The 15,342-nt window shown below is 33.2% G+C and overlaps 2 protein-coding genes across 8 annotated transcripts in view; one reads left to right on the forward strand and one right to left on the reverse strand.

Moving 5' to 3' along the window:
- The window catches only part of LRRTM3 (leucine rich repeat transmembrane neuronal 3), a 189,765-nt gene extending 179,281 nt beyond the window's left edge, over window positions 1-10,484 (forward strand). The window contains exons 4-5 of one of the 2 annotated variants that reach the window (XR_012512833.1): window positions 1,200-1,316; window positions 1,803-10,484. The gene's annotated coding sequence lies outside the window, so the exon portion shown is untranslated. Of the gene's footprint in view, window positions 1-1,199 lie in introns of both variants that reach the window. The other variant, XR_012512832.1, reaches the window with a different exon arrangement.
- Window positions 1-15,342, reverse strand: part of CTNNA3 (catenin alpha 3) — a 1,773,069-nt gene that overhangs the window by 1,171,516 nt on the left and 586,211 nt on the right. The gene's annotated exons all lie outside the window — the stretch shown is intronic.

The following is a 15,342-nucleotide window of genomic DNA, read 5'->3' on the forward strand; positions in this document are numbered from 1 at the left end:
CCTATCCCCCCATAGCAGATTTTCAAAAGTGAGAAGAGATCATAATCAATATAATGAGGTTTATATGTTTTAATGAGGGGAGGGTGTTGAACACAGCAGAAAAAGAATTTGCCTTTCTATTTTCAAACAGAAAAATTATCTTACACTGTGTAGATATTTCCTTCAGAATCCTAAACCAGCAACCTAATGGAAAAAAACACCCAGTATTTTCTTAAAGTTTTATACATGGTTTCATAAAAAAAAGTAGAAAGGTGAAAGAAAAATCATTCAAAACATAAGTACCCCTAAATATTTATGTTGTATTTTCACTTGCAATCATCTTAGTTCTTTTATAAATTTATAGCCAAAATATGATAAGGAAATATCAATAATATAACCTTTAACTGGCCAAAAAAAGAGATGAGGTTGCCAATTTTAGCAAAAACTATATGGTTGAATGGTCAATAAAGTTACCAAGTGCAAATGACAAGGTGGAGGAAAACACTAATAATCTACAGTCACAAATTGTCAACTGGCAATGACATGGCTTGGGCTACGGAATATTTCCTGTGAATGATTTTAAATGGCAATATTCTTTATACGAGTATTATTATTTACACAGATGATATGGGATCTGGAAGCATACTGCATCAAAGGAGGCTGAAAAATAACCTTTATAACAAGGCAGACTCTACTTGTCCTACTCAGAATGTAATATATGTTTAAATATAAAATAAATATCATTTCCTTGTTTAATTATTATTTGGAGATGGAAAAATATAATTATTTTTTGAAACGTTTTTAAACTCACATATTGGAAAACACCTTCCTCAGACTTAGCTATTCACAATGATTCTTAGATAGTCTCTCGACTCCTTTAGTGTCTCAGGAGCTTTTTATTAAATGACTGAGTTATCGCTTCTCTCTCTCCCTGCATGCCACAAGTAATCCCATTGGTTAATTATATTAGCATTTTACTTCGTCACAGGATCTGAACATGTAGCATCCATGAAAAACAAACTTTTATAATACATACAGCATTCAGGAGCCAGTGAAGCACTCTGTAAATCATGCCTCCAACTAAAAATGGTCATGTCTATAACTGTGATTAAAACGAGGCTATAAATTTAAAACAATAAATCTAGCAAAGAAAGAAATTCTAGCACCCTAGATCTAATATCATTGTGTCTTCTCATTCTGGCACCATTACCACCATACAGAAATGTTATCTGAAATATCTAGAATAATTCTTACTGGGGACAACAAAGATGCTCCTGGTTTCTGGGTTGGAGATGTGGTGAAAGAAAACTAAGAAGACAAAAGTTACACATAACAAGGTAAGTGAAGGGAATGTGATTTATTATTAAATCGTATGGAAGTAATTTTAAAAACTAAGACCCTTTATTAAAATTCACAATAACATTTATGCCATCAAGTATCATCATAAAGGCTAAGATGGATATTGGGATATAAGAGAAATGTGGTATTTGTGATGGCAATATATATTAGATGATAGATAGATAGAATTAATTCTACCGAGAGAGAATATTAAGAATAAAAGTTCAAGAACTATTTCTTTTATTTCTCTAGAGAGAAACTGAATAGGGAGAGATTTAAACTAAATGCTTCATGGCCTTTCCAAGGTCAAACCTGAAATAATCCAAAACTATAAACTCCGAATTGCTGCTTCAACTACATGAGTAATTATATTAATTCACATACACCTAGTCAAAATCTGATGTTGAGAAATGAATTGTAATTTTAAATATACTCCATCTGTTCTTGCTGTTTTACATCAATGATGTATTTGCTTTCAATTACAGATCCATAAATATAATGCCCTAAACAGTCTGATGAAAGTGTGGTAAAAGATTGGACACTGCTGTTTTTCTGTTCTACCATAAGGCAATTATCGGAGTAGAATGGCCACCACAGTGGGGAGCTGGAAATATGATTTTTAAAGTCCTCTCTAGAGGTCTTATTTTATATTAATTTATAAAATAAGAAAATTATTGCCTTGAGGCAAAAGCCTGAAAGCCCCATACAAGCTCCAGTCTGCCTTGACTTACACCGGCGAGGTCTAGGGAAAGGTAGTGATCATCACATGCTATACGGAGAAAAGCTTGAGATCCTTGTGATGTCAACATTTTTTCACCTTTGGATTTGATGGAAGCTTAAATTCAGTGTACTGGACATCCTCCAAACCTTCCCTGCCAGTTTCCTCTTTAACAAACTTCAAACCTGAGTTTTTTGAGCCAAAGTTGGCTTTTACACACAGCTATTTAACAAGAACCCTCGTTATACTTCATCATTTTGTGGAAGAATTACATAATTACAGTTGTAGCCCTTACTGACTTTTCCCTTGCCTTTGGTTCCAGTTATGGGATAAAATGTGTGAACTTGATACAGAACATTGTACCACAGGGGAATTGGAAGATGAGCCTTCTAACAGATAAACATTTTATGTAATATAAAATAGAAATGTAGTTGGGGGGCACTTGTTTTTAACTTAATAATCTGATACAGTTTTAAGATAACTGCATGCTTTTCTGCTACTGAGAATACAAATATTATTGTCTATAATGAAAACATGATTTTGTTGTCATATATTTTCACTTGCTGAGGACACACCTCAAACAACTGATTGTGTTCTGTAATTACTACAAAGAACGTCTATTTAATTATTTTCAGAAAGAATGACTTAATGCCAAGAACTTTAAGGCAAAATAACAACTAACCCTTACTGAATGTTTACTTTTCTAAGCATTTTACATGTATTCTTTCATTCAGTCCACATTAATATGGCTAACACAATTAACAATAATCCTATGAAGTAGATACTATTGTTTATTCCTTATGAAGATAAGAAACTGATGCCACAGAGCAATTATACAACATATAGCTAGTAAATTGTGGGGCAAGGATTCAAATCTGTATGTTGACCGATACATATTGAAAAACTGACCCTTCTTACTGCTGATTTAAGGTCCACTCTGTAGACCCCACTGTTAAGTTCAAAATTCTACCCATTTAAGGCCATCACTGAAGACAGTTTTTGAATATAATTGATGTGTATATTACATACCTAATACATGCCTATTGGAAGGTAAAAAATTTTTAGAGATACATGAGTGTATGATATAGTCCCTCTTTCCAAGGGACTTACAGTCTTACCAAAGAGAAAAGACGTCCATATTCAACAGAAATAAAAATAAGATAACTCAATTTAACACCTGCAATTGTAAACAGCAGTTAGGAGAAGATAAAATGAAAGTTAATAAAGTTTTTGGGACTATCTCAAGGCAAAACTGATAAAAGACATAGAACTTAAAACTAGCAGTGATGAGAAGGCAGTGAAGAGAGACTATTATATTTTTATTTATAGATGTCTATTATTCCAATAGGATTTGTTATATTTATGCTCCTCTGTAAGAGAAAGACCAGGCTCAGTCTTTGTCTTGATTGCCTGAAAGTTCAGAGCCAAATTTTAGTCTAGCCACAGTAAATCTCTTGGCTTTTCTAGGCAGGCATAAATATTTCCCACATTTTTCTGAACTCTAATTCTCTCTACATTTCTATTTTTTCTTCTTTGGGGTGGGGGAAAAGCATATTAATCCTTTGTTTAAAATGTTATGTCAGTTTCAATAAAAAGCTCATGAAACATTTTGAAGACTGATCCAGGCAACTGTGTTAATTTCAAATAATTATGTGAATTAAATCAAACAACTTTTTAGAAGCTAATAATTGTTAACATCCTCTGTCAAACTACTGTTTGGCACAAATGAATACACGGCCTACAGATTGCTTGACATTTTCTGTTTTTCAGCCTTTACAGTCTTCGTGTTAGTATTGGTGACTATTAACCAGAATTTGTCTTTCAAAGAGTAAAAATAAAAATCATTTTTGATTGCTATATTTTATAAATAAAAAACTACAGCAGAATATGATTAAAGATCATGATAAAAATCATTCAGGTAACAGTGAGTCACTCAGGTAGGAGGGGGTCCCTGGCAAAACTCCAACCAACCGGTCTCCACACTGGGAATGTGCACTAGGGTGAAGTCAGACAGAGGTTGCAGCCCGTTTGCAGCAGGCGGGAGCCTGGCCCCTCCTCTACCTGCGTGGAACCTGGGATTCAAGCAGCCAGGCAGGAAGTGCCCTAGGAGAGACTATGGCCTTGCAGAGAGTCCCTGTTTCCCTCTTTTCTTCCTTCTTACCCAATAAAATGCTGTCTTACTCACCATTCAAATTGCCTGTAAACCTGAATTTTCATAGCCGTGGGATAAGGACCCTGTCTTTAGCTGAAATAAGGAAAAGTCCTGCAAACAATAGCAAACAGACCAATAGTAGAACGTACATTGACTTAGAACCATTTTTCCCTAGAGTGAAATATTTTTAGTTTATGAATACACTGACATTTAGAAATATGCAGAATTATTTCTGCCTTAAAAGTACAAATAACTGTCAGTAATGTTGTCATTTTACAAGTACAGTCAAATAGATATATTTCTAATCTGAAACATGATGCATAAGAAGTGACTTTAGTTCTTTTGAATTTTTTAAAGTTGAGAAATAGTCTCTTCATCAAATTCTGCTCATTACTTGGACTATTAATTTGCAGTTATCTCTGTGTTTATTTGGTAGGTACAAATTTTCATCCACGGATATTTGTTCAATGTGTCTTTCCTTCTATATCTTTTATGTTATATAATGCTCTTTTCATATTTTTAACTCTAATCAATAAAATAAGCATTTATTCATTTATTCATTTTTATTATGGTATTCCAGCGACTGTGATGGGAGACACAGTGATCAAATGCTTATAGTGAATAAATAATTGTGACTCAATGTGATATATCTAATGAAGTTTGTGCATGATACTGCGAAATGATTGGGTTTGCTGGAAATCAGAAAAGGCCTTACAGAGTAAATGCCACTTGAGAAACTTCAGGTTTGCCATTTACAAAAAGCAGTTCTCTCTCCAGTCTCCACATCCAGCTCCTAACTAGAATTTAGAAGTCTTTTAGATGTCCGGAAAACTGGGACTCTAATAGCTTCTAAGTCTAGTATTCTCCCCATATAGCTATTCGGTTTTTTCTACTATGTATGTCAAATAAAATTTTGAAAAGATTGTCCTTTCCCACAACCTTTTCAAATTAATCCTCAAATAAAAAGCATTTAGCTATTCCATAATAAAGAATATGCAATTTTATTAAATAAACGTAAAGCAATTAATAAATAAATTTAATGGGCTGTCAGAAGTGTTCTGTTTTGTTTTGTTTGAAAAAGTGTCCATTAAAATGCTACCTATGTGGGTTCAAAAGCCTATGATCCAATTCTAACTTCAGGAATAGGTGAAAACATGTAGAAAGGGTATACTGGGCTATGCAATTTAAATTTTAATCAACTACCAGTTATGGCATAAGAACGATATGAAAATGATGTGTAAGTCTTTAATCCATCTGGAGTTAATTTTGGTGTAAGGTGTCAGGAAGGGGTCCTGTTTCTGCTTTCTGCACATGGCTAGCCAGTTTTCCCAACACCATTTATTAAACAGGGAGTCCTTTCCCCATTGCTTGTTTTTGGGACGGAAGGCAGCAAACCACACTGCCATGTGTGTACCTATGCAACAATCTTGCATGTTCATCACATGTACCCCCAAACCTAAAATGCAATAAAAAAAAAGAAATCACAAAACAAAAAATAAATAAATAAATAAATAAAAAGAAAATGAATAAGAATTAGATTATATGTAGAGTATTTTGTCTTCTGTTCTAGCACTATCAAATGTTTCATTTAAGAATAGGAAAAAAATCAGTAAGGTGGTGAATTTGCCTGATATACCAATAAGCACAGTTGTTTTGGAAGTTGCTTGATACCATTGACTCTTTGCTTCTTTAAATAAGTATTTTTTGCCTTAACAAGCACTTATCTTTATAAGATGCCATTACTCTCAAACAATTACAATGTTTATTTGGTGCTTATGGTATTTTTTAATTTAAATCTTTAAGAATACACTTTTCATTAAGATGAATCAAATAGTATTAGTGAATTCAGCAACTAGTTCAAGGCATAGTTTTCTGATCTGTCTATTTAAGAAAATGAATATATTTTAATTTTAGAATGTCAGAACATGTCAGTATTAACTCAAAGACAGTTATCATGAATAATGCTATTTTAATCAATGGCAAAGGAATTGTGCCTAATATTCTAAAATGCTCTTGAGGATTATGAATAGTGTGCAGTACGGCAAAGGCAGCCATGAGAATCCCCAATATATAAAATGTATACTGTATTAAAATAACTATTTCTCAAAAATATAAATTTTCACTCTGGATAGTTTTCTACAGAGTGGTATATGCTATGTGGTAGTAAATGAGCCTGTAAAACTGAACTCATTAGACTGCAACTACTTCTATTGAATATCTAAAACATCCTTAATGTGAATGCTTTGAATTTATCTTTTATATGTGTAGAGTCTGTAATTTATTAGTGACTATAAATTAAATTATAACAACCTTTAGATTTTTTAAGTTTCACAATTGTTCTGTATTCCAATTAAGAGGCTGAAAATCTAGTCTGGGAAACCCCACTCGGTTTACCAAAAAAAAAAAAAAAAAATCAATATGCTTTTTATTTCATGGGGCTCTGGGACTGTTAAGATTAGCATGAAATACTGACATTTACACTCCTGAGTGGAATAGAAGGGGAGCAGGGTGGAATGATGATGGCAAGTAATTGGACAATTGGACAGTCTCCAGAAAGGCTTTGAGAAACACTATTAAATCTCCATCTGCTGATTGAAAATTCCAGGTTCATAAGGTATAACGATAGCCAAAATACAAGCCTTAGATGATCTCTACCTTTCCTTTCCAGGTTTGTACCCCACCTACTTTGCAAGAACCTGTGACAATCTTTTAATTAAAACATCTGTATAATGAAACATTTTAGGCTAATGATGACAAGAAGGCAGGCTATATTTTATTATTGTTGTCGAACTGCCCAGTGTATATTACATTTGCTGTAATTGCTCAAAAAATCCTGCCTTAAAAATATATTAAAAAGAAAAGAAGGAAAAGGGAAGAAATAGACTAAAAATTAAATTAGGGTCTTACACTTACAATGAGGTGGTTCTAAGGAGGTAAGACTTAACCTAAATTAGTTTTTATTCCTTTGAATTAGTGGAATAAATGCATCTTAAATTTCTCCATTCCATCGGGACAGATCACAGGTAAACTTGGTGAGGGAGTAAGCAAAGAACCGTTACAGTTTCAGAGACCTAAATCAACCACAGGGAGAATAATATATTACTCTGCTTACGTTCCTCTTCCTCCCCATGTTTATGTCTCCTTCCGTATTTCCTTCTCAGTTTGAGTTTTATATAGCATACAACATACACACGTGCCAACACAATGTGAGTGACAAGACTGGGAGAGGAAAAGCTGACATTAATTCATCTTGAAAAATGAAATATCCAATTATACAATATGCCAGAGTGCTATTAGCTCACCAAATAACATAAATAAGGTTATATTAAACTCAGTGCCAGACCTGACAACCAAACCTAGATTCCAAAGCAGGTCTTTCTTTTTTTCAATAAATTTAATATATTCGAAGTTAAGAAAATTCACATAAGGCCGAAACTCCTCGTTAAAAAAGAAAATCCTTTGACATTTTTCATAAAAACAGCTCTCTGCCTGTGGCTCAATTTAGGATTTTCACAAATCACTTGAATAATGAAGGTCTTGGTTTGACATGACTGTACATGTGATATTCTATGAAGGGTCCAGAAGCTTGTTAAGGATGATCGCTAAAACAAAAAAAAAAAAAAAAATGAAAATCTCTCCAGTTTATTTTTGTCCAACCAGTGTATGTTAGAAAGTTATCTGTTGGAGTCTATTTGATATACTTAATATGATATTATTATAATAGATGGCAAGATAAAAAAGAAACCCACCATAGGATATTCCCATTTCTCTCCAGAGTCAAGGTATCTGTGACACCACATACCAGTCTCCCCCAGGATACCACTATAATTTAATACATGCAAAGTATCCAACTAATTTGCCTGTTACTGATTAGGAAATTCCACAGTAAGTTTCTCAGCAAAGCAAACTCTGAAGAACTAACATTTGAACTATTTCATTATGGGGTGAAAAAAATCATCATTTAGAAATAGAAGTACCAGTTAGTAACAAATTATGTACAAGTCATTCCAGCATGGTGTATTTCAATCACTTCAGTATTTTTAGCCTCCCCAAAAAAGTGTCAGAAATGAGGCATAAAATGCTGTTAAACGAATCATCCACACGTTGAATAGATGTCATAAGTTTGTTCTCTGAATGGAAATAATGAACAACTGATTTATTTATAACTAGTCCTCATAATAATACACCTTCATGTTCCACCCTTTTCAATATATTATGGATATAACTGTCTTATTTTATACCTGATCTAAAATCATATGCTTCAATAAAAATTTCTTCTTTTCCAGGCTTTCACTTAACTTTAATTTTCCTTTGGCTTGGAGCGTAATTAAAATGTTTTTACCGACTTGGTTCTCTTGTCTTTTTTTCCCTTTCAATTTTCTGTCTTTTTGCCTGGCGGAATTTATCCATACCTTAAGTGTATGTAACTAGAGTCTGAAATGTGAATTTTAAGTAGATGCAGAATTCATTTATATAATCACTCTAAAGTGAATCTTGTCAGCACTTACTTAGTCAAGTTTACCTTATTTTCCTTCTGAGATAGAAGTAAGTAGAATGGATAAAGTAAGATAATGGATGCTGATTTGTATTTCAGAGAAAAAAATATTCTCAGTCTTTAGAATCAAGGCAAGAAGACTTCATTTATTTTTCTTAATTTTTTTTCTAAATTTCAAAGCCGAGGGGAGCATTTCCCTTGAACGTTTCAGGTCTAATACTGTAATTAATTTTACAGGGTTACATTCAACAATTTGTATGTTTTGCTGCATAACACTCTGTATATGCACTGGACTCTGCCCTCAATCTGCACTGCAGGTCCGTATAGGAAAAAGCCGTTAGGGATTTTCTTCTATATTTAATCAAAATTATTTTTGAGAAATACATCCATTACATTGTGGAATATTTTTTTAAAGAACATACGAGTAATATATCTCAGAGATAGGTCTGGGAAAATGATTCCCTTGGGAAATGGTTATTCTTCATCCCAGTGAATACTAGAGACCTGTAACACATCCTATCTTCTCTATACCTTTGCTCAGAAACTCAGAACTGGATTATATTGAATAACATGATAACCATGTTAAAATTTCCATGGAGTGTCCCAGCTTTCTCCTTTGTAAATGCTTTTTATATACTCTCTCTAATCCTGATTTGCTAATTCTACATCATAGGTATTTTGTAATATGTTCTCTGAAATTATTTGGAGAGAACTAAAAAGTAGAATAAGGAAATAAATCAGAGATACTACTTTTTAGAAGCATTTTCTTTTATTTTTACTGAAACGGTGGCATTATCTTCACTTTGGGATGCTAATTTTTTTCTTCCTAGCATCATGCCCACTTACCATTATCTCATCCCTGACTCATCTTTAAAATTTTAGTTTTTTTATTTGTAATTTACATATCAGATGTGTGGAGAAACCCTCAGATAGACACACTCACACAGCACACTACTTTTCTTATATGCTATTGTTCAGATAAAAAGATCACTAAGCAAAATAGAAGATACATTTCAAGACTTTCTCCACTAGTAGAAATATATTCTCAGGTGATGAATTAGAGTCCAACCAAGTTTCGTTTCAAAAGAGGCAGCAAGGGTTAGAAATGAAGTTCTCAATACTTTTTGTTTTTAAGAGACAGTGCTTTATTCTGCCACTCAGGCTGGAGTAGAGTGGCACAATCAGAGCTCACTGCGATGGGAATGGAGAGGTAGATGGGCAGCTCCGAAAAAGGAGTTTGGGCTACCAGAGAAAGTGGAAGAATAAATGTTTAGACATAATTATCATGGTTTATTACCTACAAGGTAGAATTTGGCTAACTTTGTTAATAAAACAAGTTACAAATCATTTAATGACAACCTATAGACTTTTAGCTTACATCCAGAAAATACTCAAAAAGAATTTTTCCAGCCTGAGTAACATAGTGAGAACCCCAGCTCTACAAAAAGTTTTTTTAAAAAATTAGCTGGGCATGATGGCACACACATGTAGTCCCAGCTACTCAGGAGGCTGAGATAAGAGGATAACTGGAACCCAGGAGCTTGAGGCTCCAGTGAGCTGTGATCACAACACTACACCTTAGCCTGGGTGACAGAGCGAGACCTTGACTCAAAAAAAGGGTCAGAAAAGATATTAGATGCAAAAAAAATTTTTTTTAATTTAACATATATCAAAATATTGAATTATGTTCCCAATTATTATATAATTCCTGTGTTGCCAACTTTCTTTGAAATTTAAAGACTGAATTTGTATCAGTGTATTAATTATGTATCTATAATCTATATCTTTAATAAGTTAAATTTTTGAAATATAAGGCCTCTACATTTGTATTCTTAAAATATTCTTAGACAAGTTTATGGATTATATTTCGATTTTGTTCAAAGAATAAAATGGAGATGTAAAAACAGAGATGTCTCCTTAATACAGTGAAATTAATTTACCAATCTAAGCAATATGAAAATATAAATAAAAATCTAATTAAATTATTAATATTAAAACTAGTCTATACAAAATACAAATATTCTGGAGTCTGTAGATTTTTTTGTTTTTCCTGCTGCTATCAACTTTTATTATACTATAAATATGGATGTAACTGGTACCTACACAACTACTAGCACACACCTAAAATTAAGTAAGAAATCATGATCAGTAATTCTTTTTTTCTAATCCTAAGTGCTTAAAAATATAACACACTATCAATAAATCACCATGGTGACGGTTCTTAAAGGGGTGTGTGTGTGTGTGTGTGTGTGTGTGTGTGTGTGTGTGTGTGTAGCATGTGGAGAAGGTATCCTGTAGAGAATACAGATTTCTATGCTTTTCCTCTGCTAAGATTCAGCCCTAAAAGGTATATTCAATTATCTCCTTTTTAAAAAATCTCAGATCTTGGCTTGGGTCTGAAACATGAATCATGTGTAGTCTAATGCAGCTCGGGTCAACCCTAATTAAGGAGACCCCAGGACGACCGTGGGAAAATTTCAATTTGGATACCCCAGAAATAGAATTACATATTTAAGACTCTTATATAGCCTGTCTTGTCATATCCTATTTGTAACAGCTGAGAACCTTGACAGTTCTTTCACAAGCTCAGACCATATCACTTGGAGCCACTTTGGTCCCTACACACCACAGATTCCATCTTTAGGCTAATAATTGACTAACTTCAAGATTATGTCAACACTGTCTCTGGCTCATGCAAAAGCCTCATGGTAGTAATTAATCTAACAACAGTGCAAACAAGACTAGGTGATCATGAAAAAAAAAAACATAAGAGCAATAAAAATGAGAGAGACAGATTTCTGGAAGTATGCTGTCGATGTTATGTTTTTCAGTAACAGATTTACACGAATACTTTTAAAAATTTTTGGCCAGGCATTATGGCTCACACCTGTAATCCCAGCACTTTGGGAGGCCGAGTTAGGTGGATCAGGAAGTCATGAGTTCAAGACCAGCCTGGCCAATAGGGTGAAATCTTGTCTCTACTAAAAATACAAAAATTAGCCAGACATGGTGGCAGGTACCTGTAGTCCCAGCTGCTCAGGAGGCTGAGGCAGAAGCATCACATGAATCACAGAGGTGGGGGTTGCAGTGAGCCAAGATTGTACCCCTGCACTCTAGCCTGGGTGATACAGCAATACTCAATCTCAAGAAAAAAAAAAGAAAGAAAGAAAAAGAAAAAGAACTTTATGATAGGAAATGGTTAAGAGGGTGGAGAGAGGAAAGGAAAAATTGGGTCTAGATGTGAGAAGCAGAAATGGGCTCTCTTTTAGGGCAGAGCAGCTCTTCAGTTGTTTTGTAATAACATTTCACCTGACACTTCCGAGGCCAAATACTTAAATAAACACCCGTTAAGAAGTTTAGCAATCCCCTCTGCTTGATCATTTACATTATTTCTTTAACTTAAATTTTCTGCTCAGTAATCATATGCTTCATAGGTCTTTGAGAAAAAAAATTAAAGAGTTATTTTTTTTTCTTTTTCCCTAGCATTTTAAAGAACAATGAGCCAGATCCAACTAGATGAGTCCACTATTCCCCAGGCATAACTCCTGGGGTCATATCAGTTGCATTTGCTGCAGTGGTATAATAATTTACTATAAATGTCTTAAATTAACAACATTTGAACATGTGCCAGGAAATAATACTTTTCCCCAAAGCAGATGAATCATGAACCTGAAATACATAAACCACCTCAAAGGCATTTAAAATTCTTCTAAGGAATGACTTATTCAGATGATAGAATGGTAACCATTTGATTTGAGTGGTGACCTTCCAAAAGCAATGAAGAACATTTCAATGACTTTGAAATGTTACTATCAAAAATCAAATAAAATAAATATATAAAATAGGTAAATATAGAAGCTTCTCCGGTAATGCCTCCCTTGGGAGGTAGAGAGCCTGGAAACCAACTTCAATAAGAATCTTGGCTTCTTTGCCCTTAGTTTTTATAGAAGGGCCCTTCTTATATGTAGAATTTTGCATATGCTCTCCAAAATAGCTCACGTATCTATGAGGAGATTTGGTTGAATTTGAGAGTTTGAGAGCGTATGATATTAGATAAAGTTTGTATAAAGGCAATAGTCAACATCATAGAACAACTCAGTTTATTTAGAACAGCCAGGTCAAATAAATCTAAGGATCTTAGCCCCTAACCATCTGGAAGTCAGTTTTGAAAAAAAATAATTATATATATATATATATATGTAAACTATGCTTTATGATCTTGTTTATGTGGCTTATATAGATCTATGAGATAAATAAAAGAAAAACTAAAAATTCTATAGCCATTACTTAATATGTGTATAAACACACACATATGCATGCACATATGTATATGTATATATTGTTGAATCTACTAAACTGTGTGCTTCTTGATTTATTCATACATTCAATAATATTGATTGAAAAGGTACTACATTCAAGACACTGCTAGGGATTTAAAAAATAAATTAGATATAGATGATGGTCTCAAAGAAAGAGGCTTAAATGTGATTCATCTCAAAATTATCAGAATAATTAAGACAGAAAATTTTAATTGCTGGTAGTATGAAACAAAGATGATGAAAACCTAAGCCAGGATGCTATGAATTGAACAACAGAGAAAAGAGCCCTGGGTCTGATCAGTTTGACCTTCATCAATGTCAACTCACTTACTTGGGATTCTGCTTCTTTATCTGAAAAATAAGGGAAATTTAACCATGTGATCTTCAGAGTCCCTTCTGGCTCCAACATTAAAAAAATTATACTCCATAAGTATGATTTAAGCTACAGGGTTCAAACCTCATTCTTCACTTGTGATAGCTTCACTGATTAATAGCAATGTCAGCCAACATTCCATCTCCTTTTTCCTTTCCTGTTCCCCTTTGATGGAGGTACCAGCTAGCAGTAAAATAGCATTGAGGAGTTGGGACTTGATAAAAGGAATTGTATCCAAAACCACAATACTGTGACTATAGAATTATTGTTTCTTCACGCTAATGTATTAAAAATAGCTGATGAAGAAAAACAATGAAGACTGTAAACAAGTCAAATTTGAGAAAATAGCTGGGAGATAAGTATACAAATATTTTAACTTTTAAAAAAAATGAGCATCCAAGTATTTCATTCGCATTTTTTTAAATGTGCAAATTCAATTATGAAGCCATGATGACCACAAGATAAAAGGTAAAGTTTTATTATTAATTTGAAATGTTTGAAGAAAGTTTGGTAGTAAAATCAAGGTGAAATGAAATATCATGAAGCTGTGCAATTAGGTTAATAATGAGGTGCCTTAGGGATCAGTGCTAGCACAGGTGTTCAATATATTTATTAATGACTTAGAAGAGTCCTGAATCATAGGGAAGCACATTTGGATGACTTCATAGATATTTATAGCAATCAAACGGGTAAATGACTGCTTTTCACGACCGATTCAAGAGCAATTATTTAACACATTACGGCAAATAATCAACAAGAGCAAATTAATGTGAAGCGGGTAGAATTACCCAAGTTTTCTTAGTATGCTAATAGCTAACTGAAATAGTTACTGCCTTTCAGCAACAGTGGGCATATCTAAGACATCTGTCCAGTAAACAGTACTTTAGGAAAAAAAGGATACTCAATAAAGGTTGGAATAAAGAATAATGCAAAAGAATTATCTAAATCAGTAATTAGTGCTGAAAATTTCTACACATCAGAGACTTGCTCTATTGAGTGGCACTGTTGGGGAAGAGTGTGGTTTCCCAAATAATTTTGGAAAAAATAATAGTTTTCTATTATCATCCATTCCTCTCCAATATCCATTCACTGGCATTCCCAGATGCCTCTCAGGCAAAATAAAACTTATAAGGATATGCCCTTTTCAGCTGTGCTTTGCTTTGTTCTAAAGGATTTCTTCAATAGTAACTTTTATGTTGAAGATTTCAAAGCTTTAAAAAAATTAAAAGTCATCCCTTTTCACAAGAAAGATGGCATAACACTATTCAATATAGCAATATATTATATATACATATATATAATATCCTCCCCTTACCTGACAGTTAATTATTTTACATAGAAAGAAAACTTAAATGTAGCATCATTTCAGTAATCATTCATTCATTCCAAAAATATTTTCTGAGTGCCTATTTTATCTAATGCATAGTGGTAATAGAATAAAAATGGTATTAATAAAAAAATTTGGAGACTGCCCTATAAAAGGATTTAGAAAGCCATGTCTCCCTCTCATGAACTAAGCATTTCTCAATCCTAGTCCATGTAAACGAGACATAAATATCATCAATTATATCATAATTTGAAAAATATGAAAATTAATAAGAATCGGAGCCATTTATATAGAATATATAATAATATTTTTTAACCAAAGCATCATTTTATGCTGCCATTTATCTTTGGTACCAGAGAAAATAGTATGACCCACGATCTAAGCTTTCTCATCTGAAGTATAACTTACATAGTTATCCAAATTTTAGAGAAAAATACAATTTCTGGACTGTTAGGGACTAGAAAAGTAAGCCAATATAACTATAGTAAAGCCAAACACTAGTGAAAACATCAACTTGTTTGCAAATTAGCTCTATGAAATAACCAACCAGCAAATCCACTGACAGTATGAAAATATGTGTGAAGTACTGAGAGTAAAAATATTTTGTGTGAAAGATTTGGTAAAGCATTTCTACTCTCTAT

Source organism: Saimiri boliviensis, chromosome 12, assembly GCF_048565385.1.
Source record: "Saimiri boliviensis isolate mSaiBol1 chromosome 12, mSaiBol1.pri, whole genome shotgun sequence".
Taxonomy (NCBI): Eukaryota; Metazoa; Chordata; class Mammalia; order Primates; family Cebidae; genus Saimiri; species Saimiri boliviensis.